The sequence below is a fragment of the Choloepus didactylus genome, chromosome 5 (genome assembly GCF_015220235.1).
Source record: "Choloepus didactylus isolate mChoDid1 chromosome 5, mChoDid1.pri, whole genome shotgun sequence".
NCBI classification, from domain to species: Eukaryota; Metazoa; Chordata; class Mammalia; order Pilosa; family Megalonychidae; genus Choloepus; species Choloepus didactylus.
In genome coordinates this window covers 109802184-109816321 of record NC_051311.1, presented here as the reverse complement: position 1 = coordinate 109816321, position 14138 = coordinate 109802184, and the positions used below count along the sequence as shown (strand labels likewise).

Below are 14138 nucleotides of genomic sequence, written 5' to 3'. Positions count from 1 at the left end.
TTTTAAAGAATAGTTTTGCTGAAAATAGAATTCTTGATTGACAGTTTTTTTCCCCCCAGCATTTAAAATATGTCATCCCACTGCCTTCTGGCTTCATGGTTCCTGAGGAGAAATAGGTTGTTAATCTATTGAGGCTCCCTCGGATGTGATACATTGCTTCTCTCTTGTTGCTTTTAAGATTCTTTGTCTTTCTTTTGACAGTTTGATTATCATGTATCTTGGTGTGGATCTCTTTGTGCTTACCTTACTTTGAGTTGTTGAACTTCTTGGATATGTAGATTCATGTCTTTTATTTCATTTGGGAAATCTGGGGCCATTATTTCCTCAGATATTTTTTCTGCCCTTTTCTCTCTCTCCCCTCACCTTCTGAGATTCCCATTATGTGAATGGGAATGTCCCACAGGTTACAGGTTCTGCTCAATTTCCTTCATTTTTTTTTTCTTGTTTGCTCTTCAGGCTATCTTCAGGTTTGCTGAGTCCTTCTGCCTGCTCAAATCAGCTGTTGAGCCCCTTAAGTGAATATTTCACTTGTACTTTTCAGCTCCAGGTTTTTTATTTGGTTTCTTTTTTAGAACATCTCTTTTTTTTGGTATTCTCTACTTGTTGAGACATGGTTCTGGTTTCCTTTAGTTGTTTGTGGCTTCCTTTAGCTCTTTGTGCATATTTAAGACAGTTGCTTTGAAGTCTTTGTCTAGTAAGTCCAATGTTTGTGCTTTTTCCGGGACAGTTTCTGTTAATTTCTTTTTTTTCCTATGAATGGACCATAAGTTTCTCGTTTCTCTGTATGCCTCATAATTTAAAAAACAAAAGAAACAAACAAACAAAAAAAACTGAACATTTTCAATATTATGATGCAGTAACTCTGAAAATCAGGTTCTTCCTCCTCCCTAGGGCTTGTAGTTTTTGACTGCTGAGAGTTATAATTCATTGTTAGCTTAGAGACTTCTAAACTATTTTAGTAAAGACTGAATATTTTGTTTTGTGCAGTTTCTGAAAATCTGTTTCTTTAGTTTAGTGAATAGCTAGTGGTTTGACAGATTTCTTCAAACACCTGGAACCAGAAAAGAAAGAAAGAGAGAAAGAAAATGAGAGAGAGGAGATGTGACCACAAAACATGAGAAGACAAGAAAAGAGAAAGTGAAACGCTCCATAGGACTGGCAACTCCTTCAGTGCTTAGCAAGGCTATTTACAACTCTGCCTTAGCCTTCGCTTCCTGCTTGTCCTGAGCTGAAAGATCATATGGAAGTGAAAGCACAGGGTCTTCTCAGATCTTCTCTGAGTATATGTCCTGTCCTGGGCATACATGTGGGCTTCTAGAGTCCCCAATATACATAGGGGTCATTCAAACCCTGTGCCCCTCAAAATAGCTCACTCCCCAGCTTTTCCTCCCAGGTTTTCCATGTGTCTGTTTGCCCCAACTGTTACCTTTTGCCCCAGGCAGTAGCAACTTGCTCATTTATTTTTGTTGTTTTCAAAGAACACTCTTTGTGTAACTGCTTTCCCACCCTGAGAAAATAAAAAAGGCAGACTCTTTGTGTCAGTCCTTCAAGGAGCCCCCAGTCAGTTCAGAACAGGAAATCTGAAGGCCTGAAGAACAAGGGCTACTCTGTTCCCTCAGTCCCCGGGTACCCACACCTGGAGCACAGGTGGTTGCTTTCAAGATGGCCACCATGTAGGGAGGGGGTAGGAAAAGGGTAAGTTAAAACACCACCAAGCTCTCCTACTGGGTTATGTTTTCTTGGTTGTTGTGAACCTTTGACTCTTTTCCTGAGCCCTGACAAAGTTGATTCCAGTAGTTTTGCCCATTGCTGTGGAGGGATGGGCCCTTGTAGCTCCCTTTTCCAAAACAAAGAAATTTTACTGGCATCACTTCCCCAAAAGAAAGAATATAAAAAACAATTTTAGCAGCAAAGAGTAGTGCCTTTGAAATGAGTATAGTCTCTCATGGTTTTATTTTACAGGTGACAATACAAATTTGAATGTGTGAGTTTTGTTTTATCGTATTTGTATTGCAGATCATATTATTTTTTGTCATAGATGACAACATTTAAGTTCTACCAGTAAAGCACACCATTTAAGTGCCTATGTTAAAGTCCTCCAAATACAATAGCAATTACCATTATTTTTTTGAAGCAAGAGAAGTGTACATAGAATCCATGAGTGGAATAACACATTGTATCAGTCATCATTTGCCTACAGTCAGTCTACAGAGGAGCTCTGTTTAGATTTAAAAAGAAAATGGTACCAGAGATGTGGTTAAGTCTCAGGAAGCAGAAAAATAGAGTCTCTCCTCCCTTCCTCAGCATCCTTTCCAGCCAACTAGGTTAGTGTCACTCATGTCACCTTCCAAATTGAAGGCAAAAAGATTATTCCTGGCTTCTGAGATCAGTTATCTCTGGTAAACCCAGACATATGCTCAGGTTATTGTAGTTCTTCTCTGTGCAATGTACTGGGCTGACCACATTATTTATTCCTCAAACTTAACTCTAAATAATTCACTGCCAAGTTTTTTAGTAATGATATTTACTATCACATAAATGCTCACTCTTTATTGCCTATCAACTACATTCCAGGCCTTTTACTAAGAATTTAATATATGCTGTCTTTAATTCTTGCAGTAATCCTGTAAGTTAAGAGTTAGTGTCCTCATATGACAGATAAGGAAGTTGAAATTCAGACTATTTTAGGAACTTACACACTTAGAAGGAGGTAGATAAACAATAGGTTCAAAACTTAAGAAATCCATGATAGAATCCAAAATAGGAAACAATTTAGGAATGATCTTTTTACCTTCAATTTGGAAGGTGACATGAGTGACACTAACCTAGTTGGCTGGAAAGGATGCTGAGGAAGGGAGGAGAGACTCTATTTTCCTGCTTCCTGAAGTTAGTCGTACAGCTTATAAATGGGAGAGCCAGGATTCAATTCACTTTACATCAGCCTTCTGTTGCTAAAATTCCTTAGCTGCTCATTTATTTTCTCTTTCAGATGAGTTTTAGACTTGGCTTCCCTAAATCATTGAAAAGACTGTTATATACAGTAGTACAGAAGAGTGCTGTGTCTTGAACAAGAAAATCTAGTCCCGTGAATATCTATACATTTTAGAAATTTAATAACCAGAACAAAAACTTTCATGTTGTATTAATGTGCTGACCTTCACGTTTATAGTGATGAGACTCTTGGCCACATGTCACACTTGGACAAATGGCATTTTTTTTTTCCCGAAACGGTACAGTTATTTACCCATTCACCCCCGCTCTTCTCCACGCTCTTCTTTTACAGATGGGCACATGTTTAGTTTTGTGGCATGCCTTAAATTATACAGCCTGCTTGAAGCCAGTTGGATTGAATGGAAATCAAACCTGAGAGTTTGGCTTCATTCTTAGAAAGATGTCTGTCCAACAGCAGAAGGAGATAGATAGCTTCAAAACTTAAGAAATCCATGATAGAATCCAAAACAGGAAACAAGCTGAAAGGAAAAAATAGTCTAGTCCACAGGAGTTGTTAGAGAGTATATTGTGAAGGTTTATTTGCAAGATGGCTCTTCACTCAGAATTTATTTTGCTCTTATTTTAATTAGAATTCTGATAAGCTTGGCTGTCTGGTCTCCCTTCCATCATCAACTTAGAAGCAAAATATAACATGGAGGAAATTCACAAGAAACAGACACACTGCTAGAAATACAGAGTGGCTGCGTGATAAACCTGATAGTTAAAGAGAACCAAAAAACTGGAAATAAATCCTAAAGGCTGCTGTCTCCTTGAGGGTACAAATCAGGTCTGCTTCATCTTCATTACACCGAGTAAGCACCAAATAAATGATCATAACAATGGCCCTGATTTAAATGATTATAATTTAGTGGCAATAATAATGACCACGAATCATCCATCAGTAAAACATGATCAATATATTGTGCTTAAAAAGTCAAGAAAATATTCAATACATACTACAAACAATTAAAAACTTTAATTTTTAAAAATAGTTCAGGGCTTTAAATGAGTAGGAAGATGGTATCTGAACTATTCACTTGTGTGGATTGCCTAGTTGTCTAACATTTACTGGTCTCAGGTGTTCCAGTAGTTTTGCAAAGTCTGTCTTGGAGGAGATGCAGTTTCAGATACATTTACAAATTATCTCCCTGAATTATCATTTACTTTTAACATCATAAAATATTTACCTGAAATATTCCTAGAGCAAAGGTCAAACCCATTTAAAATAAAATTGATCTATAGACATATCAAATAATAAGATAATTTTTAAAAATTTTTACCCCTGAACAAAACAACGTAATTTCTGATCCTTAAGTTTAGTAGTTGATATAGATACCAGTTCTTTTAACTTTTCCAACTGTGTTAGGTGTTTTCCAATCTTTTAATATAGTTTTCTGGAGGTGTTCTTAAAATATATTCTTAGAATTTTTCACAAGATTTTTTTACAATAGTTCCCGGAAATTTTGATGGACTAGATCTAACTTTAAAATGTAGGGTATTATGTGTTAATTTTTATATGGATCTTTTTTTAGCCATGTTTTAATTATTTTGCTTTCTTTTCCCTAATCCCTGCACTGTCTCTCTCACTCTGTTAGTCATAGGACTTGGGTGTCCTGTTCCATTATTTAGCTTTGCTGTCTATACTCTCTTGACCTGTGTTTCCTTATTCGTAAAGGAAACATACAGAACTAGGTCATCTCTAAAGTTTCCTGTATTTATAAAACTCCGTAATTCTACACTGCAGAATGTTTCTTTGGCTTTTATAATGAACATTAGTGTAATTTGAAGACTTTGTGATCTGTTGTCTCCTTTGTTTGATGATAATTCTGTTACTTTTGATCTATTACCTATGTATAAGAAAAATAATTTCATTTTTCCCACATTCTTTTTTATAGAGTCAATCCATTTTGGGAAAGGATTGTAAATTACTTGCCTTCAGTCATTCAATAGTACATAATATATATATGTGCTATTGTTTTTCTTCTAGAACAAAATTAAGAATGTAAGTTATTAAATATTTAATTTTAAAAACTATCAGGATTTGAAGATAAGGATTTTCTCATTAACTAAGAGGAGCAGATTGAAGAAAACTACCTGAGTGATAGAAGGGAGAAAACTTGAATGAGAAAAGAAGCTTTTAAAAATCTTGTTTATAAAATGGTGATTTTTTTTTCTTATTAAAATCAATAAATTCTCAGTAGAAAGTTCAGATAAGCAAATAGCAGAAAACCCAATTCATCCATTATCTCATCACTTTTAGCATCTTGATTTATTGTACATTTTGTGCACATATATTAAATCAAACTCTATATTATACTCTTTTGAAATCTGTGTTTTCTTTTAATAATATATTATGAATGCCTTTCTGTGTTCAATAAATATGCATCTGTATCATCATTTTAAGGACCACATAGTATAGACAGATAGATAGATTGATAGATAGCCAGATTACTCTCCAGAAAGCATTTAACCAATTTGTACTCCCATAGTGATGAGGGCACAGTTTGAAAGGCTTAGAAAGTACACCAGTGATGTTTTCATTTGTTTCTTTAAGTTACTAGTAAGGTTTAACATTTTCTCATATGTTTATGATCATTTGTGTTTCCTAAAAAGGAACTAACTTCAGTGATTTATTAGATAAGAATCTAATTGTAAGTACCCGAGTGAGTTAGTGCTGGGATAAATTTACTCACATACTAAAGATGTGATTATGAAAGAGTTTGGGCTCATGCGGTAGGTAAAACTTGGTTGATTTTCTTCTAAGACCCAGCAGACAGTCTTCATCACAGACGGCTGCCTCGTTTTGGCTGGTTATTCATTTTTCCTCAAGAGAGGCCCAAAGCTAGAGAACAGGGTTTTTACAGGTCAGAAATGGAGACAAAACTGAATGTTGAAAGTTGTCCAGAACGTTCCCGTACTCTATCTGACTCAAGCCAGAGCTGTTCACTCTGCTTTCAAAAATATCAATTAACTCATGTATTTTTGAGATGAGAATATCCTTTTCAAGCCCTGTTGGGTGACTTACAACCTGTCATTTTTCTACCTGGTCTGCTGAAGGACCTAAGAGGATTTAGGAGATCACCAGTCTTTATTTTATTTTTTTTCTGTGAATTTTCTGAACATTTATTTTTTTCAGTCCAGCATATAAAGAATATATACTGGGATGTCCAAGCTTACCAAAGGCATTTGGGGATTGGCAGGCCTAAATGCCTGTTTGCAGGGTGCCTCATTTGCCACAGAATGTCTCTGCATCTTGGCCTCTGCTTTATTGCAGCCCCACGGGCTGTGCTACATACACTGGTAGGATTGTAGAGTGGTTAGAAAATCAGACTCTGGAGCCAGACTGCCTGACTTCAAGTCTTCACCTCTTACTAACTATGTGCTTTAGGCAAATTACTAATTCCCTCTATGGCTGTTTTCTTTCCTCCTCCTCCTCCTCGAGATATAATTTACTTATCATAAAATTCACCCATTTAAGTATATAGTTCAGTAGTTTTTAGTATATTTACTGAGTTGTGCAGCCATCGTGATGATCTAATTTTAAAATGTTTTCATCACCCTAAAGAGGAAACTTACACCCATTACCATCATTCTCTACCCTCCTCACCTCAACCTTTTCTCCCCAGCCCTGGAGAAGCACTAGTCTACTCTTCACCTCTGTATTTGTCTGTCCTAGAAATTTCATATAAATGGAATCATACAATATGTGTTCTTTTATGATTGGCTTCTTTTATTAGCATACTGTATTCAGGGTTCACCCATATTGTAACATATCACAGTACTTCATTTCTTCTTCTTGTTGAATAACACTCCATTGTATGGCTCTGCCACATTCTGTTTATCTATCAATTGTTGGACATTTGAAGTGTTTCCAGTTTGGGACTATTACGAATAATGCTGCTGTGAAAATTCATGTATCCACGCCTGTTTCTTCATCTATAAAATGAGTGCCATCTCCGAGAGATGTAAACAGTGGCTAGTAGAAAGACAGTAAACAAATAAGTATTACCTAACAAATATAGTATATTAGTGTTTGAGTCTTCGTTTAACATCAGATTGCCATGCTTTCCTAATGACATCTCTAAATATCTTCTTTTACTTTGCCCCTGTCTTTTTACAAAGTTATAATTTTGAAAAACTTCATTAATTCAGTGAACATTTTGTGAACGCCTAACTATGTCAGACACTGCACTGGGTGCTGAAGAGGATTCAAAGGAAAGAACGAACAAAAGTACCAGATTTGTTTACAGTTTATGTCTCTCTTTAGTTTGCTAATGTATGACCTCTGACTTGCCAGCAGGGCATGGAACTCAGGGTCTCCCCATTCCTGTTCTCGTAACAAATGCCACAGGTTTTGGGGTCTCTTAATCCATTCACTATTGCCTTGTCTTGCCCTTTTTTTGACCAGCATATCTATATTTCTGATGTGGCTGGTTGAAGTTAACTGTTCTGTAAGGAAATGGCTAAACTCATTTCCAGGTAGAGACCTCAGGTGGTGAAAGGGTAGATTCTCATCTCCTTAGCTGTAGCTGGGGTTAGTGAATTAGTATTTATTCTAATATAGACCAGGTAGTCCTTGATTTTCTCAACTGGCAGGTTTCTTCCTTGTTTAGAGTTGGCTATATGTTCTTTTACAACTTCCAAAACTGTTGTTGAACTGGACTGGTAGAAAATATCAACCCATTGTTTAGCTGCCTGTGTTTTCTTTCTCTGTCTTTGGGAAGATAATGATTTCCATGGTGGCTCAATTCATTTATTGAATATTTTGTTCTTGCTATCATTCTCTTCCCTGTAAGAGAAAAAATAATGTTTTATGATTTTCCTTATTTTTTAAGCACTAAAATAATGTTTCTCTTTTTCTCACAATAGCATGTAGTTAACATAACAGAGTGACGCTACTGTGTGTGTTTTTTTTTTTTTTTTTTTTTTTTTTTTAGGTATTAAAAACTGTATTTAAAGTCTATACCAACAAAAGATGTCATGATGACACCCAGTCAGGGACAGGTTACTATGTGATATCTTATTTCAGTTTTTCATTGAGATAAAATGCATTAGCAGTTTCAAGAATCATACTTGATAATGTAAGAGGGCCTCCAGTACTGTGAAAAAATTTGAGTTCTATTAGTTAATGTCCATTTCAGGAATTCATCTCAAATAGGAGCAGAGAAGTATATAGACATCCTATATACCCACAAGGACATCCTGTAGCTTATTTGGAGCATAGTTAGTTGTACACCAATTTTGTTGCTGATAGGGGTGTGTTTCCATATATACAGGTTTTATTGTTTGCTCTGTTTTTAACATTTACTGTACTGCAAGTCACAGCTTGTAAACCTGGCCAGTTTGGAGGACTACCATTTAATCCATAACGTTTTTTGGTTAATGCATACAGAACTCATAGAGCTACAGTGCCAGGTGTATGTAACTAGACGCTGAAAGTAGATTAATAGCAACTCTATGGATGTACTGGAAGAAAATTAACTATGAAACTTTATTATGAACACTCTCTTTAAAGCTATCAGAGTAAAATTATTGAGTAAGTGAAAGATACTGACTTTGTTCACTAGTCAGATTTTGGCAACCTTAAATTTAACTATATAAACACAAAGAGGTTTTCCCTGTTTTAGAATTATTGTTGATTTGATGTGCATTTTCAGTTTTCAGCAATAGCTAGTAGGGAGGGGGGTTATTTAATTGAGCATTGCAAGAGAACATGCAGAGAACCATTGGATTCAACCGTTAAACAAATTGAACACTATTGTTGCCTTATTTTTAAGTATTTTTTCCCCTCACTTCCTCCTACCCTTTGAGTCCTTCCCTGTTGTAGGTTCTACATTCCTGTTTGTGACAAGCCTATCTTTCTTATTCCTTTCTCTGCTTTTTCTCCGTAAAATTTCTCTGTGTCAGACCAGGAACCTTTAATAGGAATGGGAGGAAGCTGTATGGCTCCTTGGGACAGGTGAATTAGCCTGCTCAATTGTTGTCATTTACTTTTGTCTAGCAAACATGATAATGAAGTAACCCTTTAAGGTAAATATTCATTCTCCCAGCGAGTCAGAGGACTATTGCTGCCCCTTGTGAGGACACCAATACTGCTTAGCTAAATTCACTTTGTTTGATATATAAAATGTATTTGAGGTCAAATATTAATGTTTCAGAATCATTTAATCATTTCAAAATATCTGTAAGTTTATTAGGATGACTTTTTTTGTTGTAAGTAATAAAAACCCATCTCAGACTGGATGAGCAAAAAAGTAACTTTACTGCTCACGTAACTAATAAATCCAGGGGTAGATAGCACAAGTGAGCCTACGTGTTTAAACAGTCCTGCAGAATCTCTTGCCTACCATCCATCCCTCTGCTGTGGCTCTGTTCTGTGTTGGCCACACATTCCATGGTAGTCTCACTGAGGTGAAGGCAAAGACAACCATCAGCAGCTGCAGGCTTACACTGTGCCAGTGTGGTAATCCCAGTATAAAGAGTGCTCTACTCTCCCAGAAGTTCCAGCAAAATTCCTGGTACCAATTCTCACGGTCCTCTCCATCCCTGAACCAATCATTGTGACCTTCTTTGTCCAGCCTAGGTCAGGTGCCACCCCTGCTCTCTACCTCCAAATCATATTTCCTGACTGTGGGGCAGGAGTGGTTCCTCCATGAAAAATAAGGTTTCCAGAGGAGGTAACCATGAATATGGCACCTGCACATGGTAGGCACTCTGTAAATATTTATGAATGGTACTGAAATGGTGATTACCTTCTAGCAGTATGTTCGTTACTGTTGGTGGCAAATACTCTGGATTGAGAATAGGTACATATACAGTCCACATTCAGTGAGCAAAAAAAAGAACTCCCTGTCCAGTATCCAGTAGGATAGAACTAGTGGGATGTGTATACAAGCTATAGCCACAGAATGTGCTTCCTAGAGTGTAGAGGAAGAGATTAAAGATTAAAAAACATTCTTCTTAATTCCCAAAACTGGTTCTAGTTCAAATAAAATTTTGTTTAGCTCCTTAAGGTAACTGTGCCAAATGTCTCTTGGCTCTTGAACTATTTGATGTCCAAACATTCAAGAGTATGGAAAAAAAAAGTGACAGGAAAAAAATCCTCATAGAACTTCCTGTGATAGGTCAAAGTTTAATCACGGCAAATAATGCAGATTTCCCTTTTATTATAACTACAATAGAAAAGCAGGCCTTGTGTTTATAAAGCATGTTGTTTGGGAGACCTTTGTAAACTGTAATCTTTGGAAATCCCAAACCTGTTGGATGTAATCCATCTATTAGATGAAGGCAACTTGCCTATGCAATAGATCCAGAATAGCAAGTTAAATAGAGAACATGAACAGGAAGCAGTCATTAAGAATTACAATGGGTAGGATGCAGAGTTAATTCACAGAGATATTTTGTTATGAGATAATTACATCACTGGGACAGCTGGAAAGCAGAGGGCTGTGCTGGATGGCAGTGCTTGTTCTCTGCCCTGAGGCTGGGGGGTCAAGACAATCGAAACAGCAAGAGAACTTGCTTTATGGGATAGTTAGGGGCTTGGCTGACTTAATTGTGAAATGATAATGACATATCTGCCTTTTTTGGATTGTGTTTTGCACGGCTAAATTGGATTCAGAGACTGAGTAAATGCTAAGAATTACTTTCCATTCTACTTTTTGAACAAACACTTGCTTTAGACCACATTAAGCAAAAACGTAAAAGATAAATATTGAATGATAATTTTCTTTTCTTCTAAAAGTCATCTTAGATTTTTTTTCATATTCAACACAGTGCAATTAACTTTTTTCTTTTGGAATTGCAGTTGTGCAGACATTGAAATAGTATTTTTGCCAGTTTACTGAATATCTGGCCAAAAATTAAATAAGAGTTTTAGAACGTTTTAGTATTTTAAACTAAAATTTTATTTTATTTATTCCTAATAATTTTAGGAATTATTTTCTGATGTTTGTGTTCACATGTTTAGACCTGTTTGGTACTTGTGTTTTGCAAATGTAAGGGTTAGAGGCAGCCTGGCCACATTCCTCATTGATTTATATAAGTAAATTACAGATTGTTACCTTCAGCCAAATACCAGGGATTTCAGTTGTTGTTTAGCTCATTTGCTTTGTGTGAGACTTATTTGTTATATTAAAGCATTGATTGGTCTTCTCCTTATTGGTCCATTAAAGTCACCATTATTTGATATGGGGGAATTCCAGAGGGAGTCGTTGTAACCAAAAAGCATCATACATACTGTATTCTAATTCCTAAGGTTAATATATTCACAACTGTTAATTCAAAATGCATTTCCTACTAATTATGACTAATATAACTTAATTTTTACTGTGATAATGTTTACTAAACAATTAAGTCAGACAGAATTTCATATTTTAGTGTAGAGTAGTGTTTCCAAAATGTTTTCCATGGAATACTGGGTCTGTAGGACACTGATGGCCATCATTAGGCCAAAATGGGTGGTATCTTTTAGTGCCTTTTAGTACCTTTAACCTTAGGACATTAGGGCCTTTAAGGAACCTCAATGTCACTTGTGAATTTTTAAGAAGAATGTAATACACTCCATTTCCCAAATATAATTAGTAGTGACGCTTTAAAAATTATAAAAAGGATTATCTCCTTGAACCAGGATGTGCCAGTTCTACCAAATACCATTTTTTATAGCCTACGAGAATTTGTAATTATATACATTAAAATGCACACAAGAATGTTCTGCCCTTGCACTGTCTTAAAAATTCCACTTTTTAAACATTGCCGTTTAAAATTAGTGTTCTTTCTCCATGACTTATCATTTAGGAATGGTTAGTAGTAGCTTCAGTGAGCTCACCTTTGCAAATCCAGAACATCATTTGGAAGTTAGAGTGTGGGGTACAACTTCTTCAGATGGCATCAGTGAATCTTAATATTTTGAAGAGAGTGATAGAACTTTGAGGAAAATAACTTGGTGAATTAGATATTATTCTTGAATTGTGTCATGGAAAATGTGCTTGAAAGCAGTTTCAGTGGGTTGAAGCAACATAACATATGGCCAGGCTGTTAGGTAACTTGTAAGACAACAGTTTGGAGAGCAGGTGACCTTTTGGTTCAGCAGTGTTTTATGATTCCTCCATTCTTCAGTTATGTCCCTGTCAGAATTTTTTTCCTTTTGGAAATTACTAAAATGTCTTATATATATTACAAACTATTAGTGCAGAACTGGAGTTATCGAAATCATTGTTGACCCCAGGCAGTGAAGAACATTGTATTTTTTCATTAAGGAAAGCGTTTTTAAAGTAATATTTAAGAATCACAACTGTAATGGTGCAGAGTTTGACCTAGTTCCCATGTTTGTACTTGATTTTACTGCATGCCATTTTTGGTTTTGCTGTTTTATTTTATTGCAAAAATAGAAGCAACAGATGTAAAGAAGCTTGATGATTGCAGAATTCCTTTTCCTTCTGAAAAAAGGAAGAAAAAAAATGAAGTTGTCAAAGTATGTGGGTTTCATGGGAAGATGGCTTAAAGTTACCTAGAATTACCAAGTTGAAAGAGTTGTTTTAATAAACTTCCCAGTTCTCATCTATGCATGATACCAGTCATAATTTTTCATAGCGTGGCACTCATATGATCTGTGGTACTCTCTCTAATAAATTTATTAATTTGGAATTTTCACTTTATCAGAACAATTTTCCAGAATAAGTCACATTAGTGGAAAAATTTAAGTTTAAAAGGAGGTGATTAAAATTCAGAAATAAAAATGTTTGAAAGTACAAAAATGTGTGAGGGGGGGAAAAATCAGTTGATTTTAATCGGTTTTAATGGAATGGCAGAACTCACCCCAAACTGCCCACAATTCAAAAGTAGTTTGGATCTGGCTGTGAATTATATATGGTTATTGGTATTCTGTTGTTCACTCCACCTGTAGGTTTAACTTAATTATAGTGTTATTTAGCATATTTTAAAGTTTATTTTAGATTCCTAGAGAAATACCAAATGTTGGGAGCCCAAATAGTCCAGATATATACCTAGGCAGCATGTGGAAACAGCTGGGCATTAAAAGTTTAATTCAGGTAATATACAAAGTGGATGATAGAGAGTCAACCCTGAGTTTTAGTAATTGTGTTGTTTGCACGTTTGTAGTTAAGTTTCTTTGGAGAGGGTGTTTATTCAATTTAAAAACAAATGAAAGAAAATAATATGAATAGCGTTTTATTAGCCTATTCATAGTATTTACATTACATTCTTATCAGGAAGTTTACTTTAAAAAGACGTGTTTATGACTAGTTTAATTCTTCAAACATTTGGTGAGTACCTTCATATGTCAGATACCATGCTATAGCTGAAACTAAAGGGAAGTTTGTCCTTCGACTTGAAAATTCTTTTTATTACTGAAGGTTTTGATTTTTCAAACTTAAATTTTGACTTAGTTTTAACATTTTATGAAACAAATAGGGTTTGCCCATCCAAACTTAATTGTAATGTTGTTAATCTGGCTTTATCATTTCAGGGCAATTTGGTTACCAATACTGGGTTGGTTGGTTTGTTTCCCAAAAAAAAGGAATGTTAAAATTCTACAGTTTTGATTAACATTGCATTTGGAATTTTGAAACTAATCGAGGAGTTATGCCCTTTCCAGGAAATGACCTGATTCACCAGGATGGGAAGGCTGTCTTGGAAACAAACTAAATTTAATTTCTTCATATTCCATCAAACTTATTCTCACAGGCATGTTTGTAACACCTTAAGTTCCAAGAAAATCTTCATTTCAGGGTCTGGCATCTTAAAAAGATGCTCACTCTGTCTCTAATAATTCCCAAACTGCAAGCTAAAAAGCAGCATATTTTGTTTAGGTTGCAGTTTTTAAAACTGTCTCCATCAGCAAGTTCTATCTGGTGTCTTTAATGAAGGACATTCTCCAAGCCAACATTCTCATGCTCCAATCATGTTGCTTTCTTTTTGCTAATGTGGATGTTATTGCCATTTAACCAAGTGCTTCAGGTGCTCCTCCCCTGAACTTCTCTGTTGATATTAGAGTATCAGATCCGATTAGGTACCTTCACCTGTGATCACAAGGAATGATCAAGATTAGCCTTTTTCCCCCCTACCATGTGATAAAATTGAGGGATATGGATAAAAGATACAGATTATTCTTTATTGCCATCTACTTA

General features: G+C 35.6%; 1 protein-coding gene across 3 annotated transcripts in view; it reads left to right on the top strand.

The window, feature by feature from the left end:
* CDK6 (cyclin dependent kinase 6) overlaps positions 1-14138 on the top strand; it is a 234551-nt gene that overhangs the window by 49140 nt on the left and 171273 nt on the right. The gene's annotated exons all lie outside the window — the stretch shown is intronic.